We start from the raw sequence: 9,729 nt of genomic DNA on the forward strand, positions 1-9,729 counted from the left end.
GCAGGGGTTCTCAACCCGTGGGTCGCGACCCCTCGGGGGGTCGCCAAATTATTTTAGGGGGTCCCCAAATTATTTAAAAAAAAAAAAAAAAAAAATGATTTTTTTTTAATTTATTTTTTTCCAAAAATAGCAGACCTACAAGCTCGTAGCGCGCCACTCGGTGGCGCGCTATGAGCTTGTAGATCTGCTATTTTTCAATAGCTAAATTATAACAATGCTTAAAACACCAAAAGGGGTTCCCGCCCAAAATGGTTTAAGGTTATTGTAGCAGTCAATTTAGATTGGGGGTCGGGAGGGGGCGGGGCGGGGGTCCCGAGACATTGCCAAAGCATTTCCGGGGGTCCCCGGCCAAAAACGTTGAGAACCCCTGACCTATAGGACTATACAACAAAGCTCAGTCTGACCCCAAAGCGCCCCCTTTGGCCAGCCATGGGGTGACTCGAGGTGGAAGGAAGACCTGGTCTTTAGAGGGTACGAAATGGATCCTATACCACATGGAAAAAAGGACCCAATCAACAGTCATTAACCCAGCTATATGTTCTCACAGCCAGTGTTGTTTTCGTCGACTAAAACTAAGACGAAAAATGTCCGTCGACTACCTTTTTTCACTGACGAAAATGTAATGGAAACTACATGAAAACTAAGCTATGACGACTAAAATCAAGACTAAATATACTGACAATTTCGTCAACATTGAAAACTAGACTAAAATGTTAGGAAGGGACTAGTGGACAAGAGATCCAGTATAAGTCATCTTACACTTGGTTGCATGCTGAAAATAGCCGATCTACAAGCACGACGGCAGTGTTGATTTCATCGACTAAAACTAAGACGAAAAATGTGTTCGTCGACTACCTTTTTTCACTGACAAACTAAATGAAAACTAAGCCATGATGACTAAGACTATACTGACAATTGTCAAATAAAAACTAGACTAAAATGCTAAGAAGGGACTAGTGGACAAGAGATCCAGGAGATCCGCGTTGTGAGCTTGTAGATCGGCTATTTTCAGTCATTACGACGGCATCAAGGCCCGCCAAAACACATTTTAGTCGACTAAATGAACTGTAGATTTACTCGACTAAAATCTTATGACATTTAGTCGACCAAAACTAAACTAACACTAAGACATTCCAGGTGACTAAAATGTGACTAAAACACTAAATGAAAACTATTGAAGAGACTATGACTAAAACTACAATCAATTGCTGCCAAAAACAACACTGCACAATGGCCAAACAGTTCCAAGTATACAAGCACTAAGTGAACTTCAATTTAATAACATCATCACATTATTGCAGGCAGTGACAGACAGTAACAGTACTGTACTGTACTGTACTGTACTGTAGCCTACCTGCAAGTTGTTTTGGGCAGCTGTTGATGATGATGATGATGACGATTTTACCGCTGTGAGCCAGCATGAGACTGTACTGCCACGGAGGTTCCATGTTTAACATACTTCCATCAAAGTGTATACATTGTTTAAGTGACAGATGCATGGTTTTCATATTGTGAATATCTGAACTTTGTCTAAAAGCTTGTGTTTAATCCACGTGGGTTCTTGTTTAGGCCTTGCCGGGCATCATAACAGCTTGTCATGGCAGCTCCTACAACTGAAACGGACTTCCTCTTCCTCTTCAAAATAAGAGCGACATGTAATGATTATTCAACACTGAAAGAACATTATATTACTCCAGTTTTAGCTTCACTGCATTGGCTTCCCGTTGTTTTTAGGATTGATTTTAAAATTATTTTACTTGTTTATAAAGCTGTCAATGGTCTCGCACCTTCCTACCTACATGACTGCCTGCCTAAATATGTCCCAAACCGCCCCCTAAGGTCTTCCACTGCTGGCCTGCTCGCTGTGCCTACAAAAATGGGCCTGGCAACTAAAAAACACGGTGAAGCAGCTTTCTGCTTCTACGGGCCGACAGCGTGGAACAAACTCCAACTGTACCTTCGACAGGCAGCCTCTGTAGACATTTATAAAGCGCAGCTCAATACCCATTTCTACACTCTTGCTTTTAATTGATCTTTTAAATTTTTGTTATTAATGTCCTCACTGTATTGCATTACTGCTATTATTTTTAATGTTTTATGCATTGGTAAAATAAAATGGTAAATGGTGCATTTATATAGCGCCTTTATCCAAGGCGCTTTACATAGATTGTGCATTACATTCACCCATTCACACACACATTCACACACCGATGGCGGCGGAAACCATGCAAGGCACCAACCAGCACATCAGGAGCAATTAGAATACTCAACTCAAGTACAAATACCTCAAAATTATACTTAAGTAACCTACAGTAGGCTATAAGTAAAAGTAGGCTACTTAATTACTTTCCACCACTGAGTACAGTACAGTACAGCTGTCCGGGGCTTTAGGGGAAAAAAGAAAAAGGGGTAAAATGTAAAAATATAATATTGTGTGATCATTGCTATAGATCTTCTCTTAGGGCTCCCTGGCACCACACATCGTCAAATGGGGGTGTGCTGTAGTCAGTGTACTGGACACCTGAATAAATATCAATGTGGGGGGTCCCCTTAGGGTCCCCTCGACATGAAAACTGTCTGTTAGAGCCACTGGTATGAATTAATGTGTTTAAAGTCAACGCTAGCTGTCACCACGGCTGTAGTTCACGCACAGCACCAACAGAGGGCACTGCTCAACCTCTGTACACACAGTTGGAAGTCATGGCTGTGATTTAACAGCTGGGATGTGATGGTGACGATTGATGATGCTTCTCTGATTCCTCACCATTCAGTCATTCATTCATCCATCCATCCATCCATCCATCCATCCATCCATCCATCCATCCATCCATCCATCCATCCATTCATTCATTCATTCATCCATCCATTCATCCATTCATCCATCCATCCATCCATCCATCCATCCATTCATTCATTCATTCATTCTCAGAAATAAATTACTCCGAAAAAATAAATCACACCCATGTGAAGAGAGGGGTGCTCTTATCATCATACATAATTTCAATCTGGCCAATCACAATTTGCGTCTTCACTTTTCTGCGGGTGCTCAGCCAATCGATTCATCGCTATGGGGTGCTCAGCCAATCAATTCATCGCTATGGGGTGCTCAGCCAATCAATTAATCGTTATGGGGTGATCAGCCAATACATGACAGACAAAGCTGGGCATAGGAGGGAGCGCCCCTCAAAAAAGTTTAATAATAAATTAACCCTTGCCAAATGCGAATGTATATATTTATTATTTAACAATGAATGTAACATATTGTAGGTGTACCTACTAGGTGAATGATTGATTGAAGCCTATACTACTTTATATTATATGGTAGTATAGTGTAACAGATCTTTATATCATATGGTAGTATATAGTGTAACAGATCTTTATATCATATGGTAGTATATAGTGTAACAGATCTATATATCATATGGTAGTATAGTGTAACAGATCTATATATCATATGGTAGTATAGTGTAACAGATCTTTATATCATATGGTAGTATATAGTGTAACAGATCTATATATTATATGGTAGTATAGTGTAACAGATCTTTATATCATATGGTAGTATAGTGTAACAGATCTATATATCATAATGGTAGTATAGTGTAACAGATCTATATATCATAATGGTAGTATAGTGTAACAGATCTTTATATCATATGGTAGTATAGTGTAACAGATCTTTATATCATATGGTAGTATAGTGTAACAGATCTATATATCATAATGGTAGTATAGTGTAACAGATCTTTATATCATAATGGTAGTATAGTGTAACAGATCTATATATCATATGGTAGTATATAGTGTAACAGATCTTTATATCATATGGTAGTATATAGTGTAACAGATCTTTATATCATATGGTAGTATATAGTGTAACAGATCTTTATATCATATGGTAGTATATAGTGTAACAGATCTTTATATCATATGGTAGTATATAGTGTAACATATCTTTATATCATATGGTAGTATATAGTGTAACATATCTTTATATCATATGGTAGTATAGTGTAACAGATCTTTATATCATATGGTAGTATAGTGTAACAGATCTTTATATCATATGGTAGTATATAGTGTAACAGATCTTTATATCATATGGTAGTATATAGTGTAACATATCTTTATATCATATGGTAGTATATAGTGTAACATATCTTTATATCATATGGTAGTATAGTGTAACAGATCTTTATATCATATGGTAGTATAGTGTAACAGATCTTTATATCATATGGTAGTATAGTGTAACAGATCTTTATATCATATGGTAGTATAGTGTAACAGATCTTTATATCATATGGTAGTATAGTGTAACAGATCTTTATATCATATGGTAGTATAGTGTAACAGATCTTTATATCATATGGTAGTATATAGTGTAACAGATCTTTATATCATATGGTAGTATATAGTGTAACAGATCTTTATATCATATGGTAGTATAGTGTAACAGATCTTTATATCATATGGTAGTATATAGTGTAACAGATCTTTATATCATATGGTAGTATATAGTGTAACAGATCTATATATCATATGGTAGTATATAGTGTAACAGATCCACTATGTTCTATATCTCTGCTGTCGGGAGGAAACCTCATAACTCCAAAATGTTCATTTTTCAGGAAATTAAAAATGTAAATTTTTCAGGAAATGAAGAAAACCTTGTATCTTTTTAAAACAAAGCAATACAGCCTCATCAAAGTTGGTGTTGTAACTTTAAATATTGTCAATTACTTCCATGAGAGGTGGAGAGGTGGTGGAGTTGGCTGCTTTAGCAGACATTTTGAGGGTCCAATGGAGTTAAGAGGTTTTCTCCAAAGCACTTTTTACTACTTTCCATTGGTTCAATATTTTCTAAACAACACACAGACGTAAAGGGTGTTCAATGGCACTGATTTATGACAAAAAAAATGAGTTATGAGGATCCATCCCAATGTTATGTTTATTTATATGACATGGACAAATGGACGTCATCACAATCACATTGCACAATTGTACAGTTTGTAGATGCGTTGCTTACAGTGTATAAGGAACGACCAAGTTCCCTTTTTTTTAAAAGAAAGCCATTGAAGGCGTAATGGAGGCTGGACTTAAACAATTACCATGGTAATTATTACATGCAAAACAAACATGCCTCCACTGTTGCGCTGAGGACTGAGTGGGTCTGAGTTGAATCAATCAGTGAGTCCTGAGTCTGAGGAGACCAACGCCTAGCATGGGCCTGACGCACTGCTGAGTCAACCCCCAACCCCCCCCCACACACACACACACTTAGGAGCATGTAAGTGATGTAGCGAGAGGCTGGTCCCAGTACCCCCCCCCCCACACACACACACACACACACACACACACACACACACACACACACACACACACACACACACACACACACACGTGGATCCAACCTCGACCCAACCTCCATATAAAAGGCGGTAGGTTGATGCCTGCTCCAGACCCCGAGCATTAGACACTAGACACACACAAGGACTGCTCCGGACCAGAGGAACAGACAGACAGGCAGACAGACAGGCAGGCAGACAGACAGACAGACAGACATACAGACAGACAGACAGACAGGCAGGCAGACAGGCAGGCAGGCAGGCAGGCAGGCAGGCAGACAGACAGACAGACAGACAGACAGACAGACAGACAGACAGACAGACAGACAGACAGACAGACAGACAGACAGACAGACAGACAGACAGACAGACAGACAGACAGACAGGAGGACCCTGGATGTTACACTAGTGGATGTCTCCTCACTTCAGCATCACTTCGGCAGCTTGACGTTATACAGGTAGGAGAACATCTTCATTCTTTATTGAGTTATAGGCATACTACTGCAGTTTACCAGTATTATGTGTGTTTATGTACATGTTTATACAGTATGGTACATGTGTGTGTGTGTGTGCCCGCGCGTGTGCATGCAAATATATACCGGTAGATATGTATACACATGCATAGGCTACTGTACAATACATGTTAAATACAAACAGAGACAGTCACATACTCTATATGAAACACAGCATTCGTGTTAAAGTGTGTTCTTATAACCAGTTAAAACCGTGCCATGTTAGATTTATTTGGCTATTCAGAAAATATCGTGCCGCTCTATGAGCTTGTAGATCTGCCATTTTTGATAAATATGTGTAGCAGAGTGGCTCAGAGACACTTTTGAGGCCATCAGGCAGAGGCTCTGAGCCACTCCACTACATGTGTTTTTAAAGCAGACATTTTTGACACAAACTTTCTTCTGGGAGTCCAATATTATTTTGAGACGGGGGTGCCTGGAACAAAATATTTTGAGATGGGGTTCACTGGGGCGGCGGTGGCTCAGCGGTAGAGTGACTGGATGGAAACTACAAGGTTGCCAGTTCGATCCCAGGCTCCCCCAGAGTTAGTGTCGAAGTGTCCTTGAGCAAGACACTGAACCTAATTGCTCCTGATGTGCTCGTTGGTGCCTTGCATGGTTTCTGCTGCCATCGGTGTATGAATGTGTGTGAATGGGTGAATGTAATGCACAGTCTATGTAAAGCGCCTTGGATAAAGGCGCTATATAAATGCACCATTTACCATTTACCATTTACCTGGAACAAAATATTTTGAGATGGGGTTCCCTGGAACAACATATTTTGAGACAGGGGTCCCTGGAACAACATATTTTGAGACAGGGGTCCCTGGGACTTGGGGCTCCTACATGAAAGTGTTTTGAGCAGCACTGATATACAAACATAGGTTTTTCATAAAACTGTTCTGGGACTTTAGAAGACATAAATGGGAAAAATATAAATCTACAGCTGATTTAGTCGAGTAAAACAAATGAAATGTCTGATTTAGCCTATACTCAGCTGTGTGCCGAAAATAGCAGATCTACTAAGCTGACAACGTGTGGCAGCGCGGCCAACGTGTGGCAGCGCGGCCAACGCTTTGGAGAGTGAACACCTGCAAGCAATAATATTCTACTGGATCTCTTCTCCACTAGTCCCTCTAGCATTTTATTATTATCTCTTCTCCACTAGTCCCTCTAGCATTTTATTTGCTTTTGTTGTCTTTTGCTTTTGTTGTCAAATTGTCAATTTATCTAGCCTTAGTTTTAATCATCAGAGCTTACTTTTTATTCAGTTTTTATTTAGTTTATTTTTTTGTCCGTGAAAATACGTAGTCAACGGACGGACATTCATCGTCATTTAGTGACTAAATCAACACTAATGGGTGCTCTGCTAAAGTCAATACTAAACGTTATATATTTAGTAGTAGGCCTACATTTTATTCTAAACGTTAGTTTATACCTAGTATGCTATTCATTATGCTGTGATGATAGCTTCAGTCTGAGGGAACAATCTGGAATCTGAGATCTTTGTTCTTTAGTTTAGATTGCCGCTGACCCTACCTCTTGTCTTGTTCTTTTTTTAACCCATTCTGGGCGGGAACCCCTTTTGGTGTTTTAAACATTATGTTATAATTTAGCTATTGAAAAATAGCAGATCTACAAGCTCATAGCGCGCCACCGAGTGGCGCGCTACGAGCTTGTAGATCTGCTATTTTTGAAAAGTCGTGAAAATGTGGCGCAAATCTTTGAATATATATTTCAGAGCGAACATTTTTAACACAAATATTGGCTTCTGGGGGGGGTCCCTGGAACTACATATTTTGAGATGGGGGTCTGTGGCCCAATAGAGATAATTCTGGGGATCCTTGATATGAAAAAGGTTGAGTACCACTGACATAGAAACATGGGTTTTTCAGAAAAATGTTAGGATTTAGAAGCCTTTTTTTTTAATCGACCTCAGTCCAAAATGGGTACACACGACATACACACAACAATACACACAACAACGTATAACGCTCCTTAAGTGGTATCTTTAAAAAGCTACGAACCATTGTATTCATGTTCCTCATTATTGGTTCTAGACAATTTGGGGTTTGTCTTACAATTTACAATGTAGGCATTTATTTATCAGACGCTCTTCACCCAGAGCGACTCACAGTAAGCTAGAACAACACATGGTAATACATCAAATACATAGAAGTAGTAAAAGTAGTCAAGACAAGGATCATAAGTATAGCTAAGATCCTATAACACCCGTCTAAGAATAGAATATCTGTGCAATGAAACTACGAGTATACACTATAGTATATGATAAATGAGCAGAGCTTGTAGATTGGCTATTTTCAACGAAGAGGTTTTGGCGTAGAGGTAAAAAGGAGTGGACCAAGTACAGAGCCCTGTGGGACACCGGCTGATGAAGCTTTTTAAGCGGTATTTAAGTGGTGAAGGGTTTTTTATAGCACCATTAACTTTATAGCACCATTAAGCATTCTTCACTCGGTTGCATTTGGTACCATTATTTTTCTGTGTGTATTTCAGCTTATCGAGGGCACTCTTTCTTTCTTTCTTTCTTTCTTTCTTTCCTTCTTTCTTTCTTTCCTTCTTTCTTTCCTTCTTTCTTTCTTTCTTTCTTTCCTTCTTTCTTTCTTTCCTTCTTTCTTTCTTTCTTTCTTTCCTTCTTTCTTTCTTTCTTTCTTTCTTTCCTTCTTTCTTTCTTTCCTTCTTTCTTTCTTTCCTTCTTTCTTTCTTTCTTTCCTTCTTTCTTTCTTTCTTTCTTTCTTTCTTTCCTTCTTTCTTTCTTTCCTTCTTTCTTTCTTTCCTTCTTTCTTTCTTTCTTTCCTTCTTTCTTTCCTTCCTTCTTTCTTTCCCAGAGCCAGTCGTGACACTGAGAGATGTGTGTTGTCTTCAGTGTTGATTTTGACAGCTCTGTTATGTTTAGTGAATACAACTTTGTTTACTAATATTTTAGTCATCTGAAAAGTTTTAGTCTAGTTTTAGTCGACTAAATCTACTGCTGGTTTAGCAAATGTGTTTCGGCAGTGCCTTGGTGGCATCGTACTGGCTGATTTCACACTCCGTTACATGCTGAAAATAGCCGATCTACAAGCCCACGAAGCGTCCCCAACACCTGAGTGCAGCCAAACATGATGAAATTGTCAATATATTTAGTCTTATAGTTTTAGTCATCCCAGCTCAGTTGTATTCATCGGTGAAAACAAAGGGTTGTGGACGGTACTTCTTCATCATATAGTTTTAGTCATGTCTTCATATAGTTTTAGTCATGTCTTTTTAGTCATGTCTTCAGATAGTTTTAGTCATGTCTTCATATAGTTTTAGTCATGTCATCATATAGTTTTAGTCATGTCTTTTTAGTCATGTCTTCATATAGTTTTAGTCATGTCTTCATATAGTTTTAGTCATGTCTTCATATAGATTTAGTCATGTCTTCATATAGTTTTAGTCATGTCTTCATATAGTTTTAGTCATGTCTTCATATAGTTTTAGTCATGTCTAGTTTTAGTCATGTCTTCATATAGTTTTAGTCATGTCTTCATATAGTTTTAGTCATGTCTTCATATAGTTTTAGTCATGTCTTCATATAGATTTAGTCATGTCTTCATATAGTTTTAGTCATGTCTTCATATAGTTTTAGTCATGTCTTCATATAGTTTTAGTCATTGTCTTCATATAGTTTTAGTCATGTCTTCATATAGTTTTAGTCATGTCTTCATATAGTTTTAGTCATGTCTTCATATAGTTTTAGTCATGTCTTCATAAAGTTTTAGTCATGTCTTCATATAGATACACCATATAATAAATGGGGGTCCGTAGACTAATGCATGTCAAACTGGGGGTCCTTGAAATTAAACTGGTTGAGAATCACTGGTAGA

The sequence above is a fragment of the Electrona antarctica genome (assembly GCF_951216825.1).
Source record: "Electrona antarctica genome assembly, chromosome: 6".
In the NCBI taxonomy this organism is placed as follows: domain Eukaryota; kingdom Metazoa; phylum Chordata; class Actinopteri; order Myctophiformes; family Myctophidae; genus Electrona; species Electrona antarctica.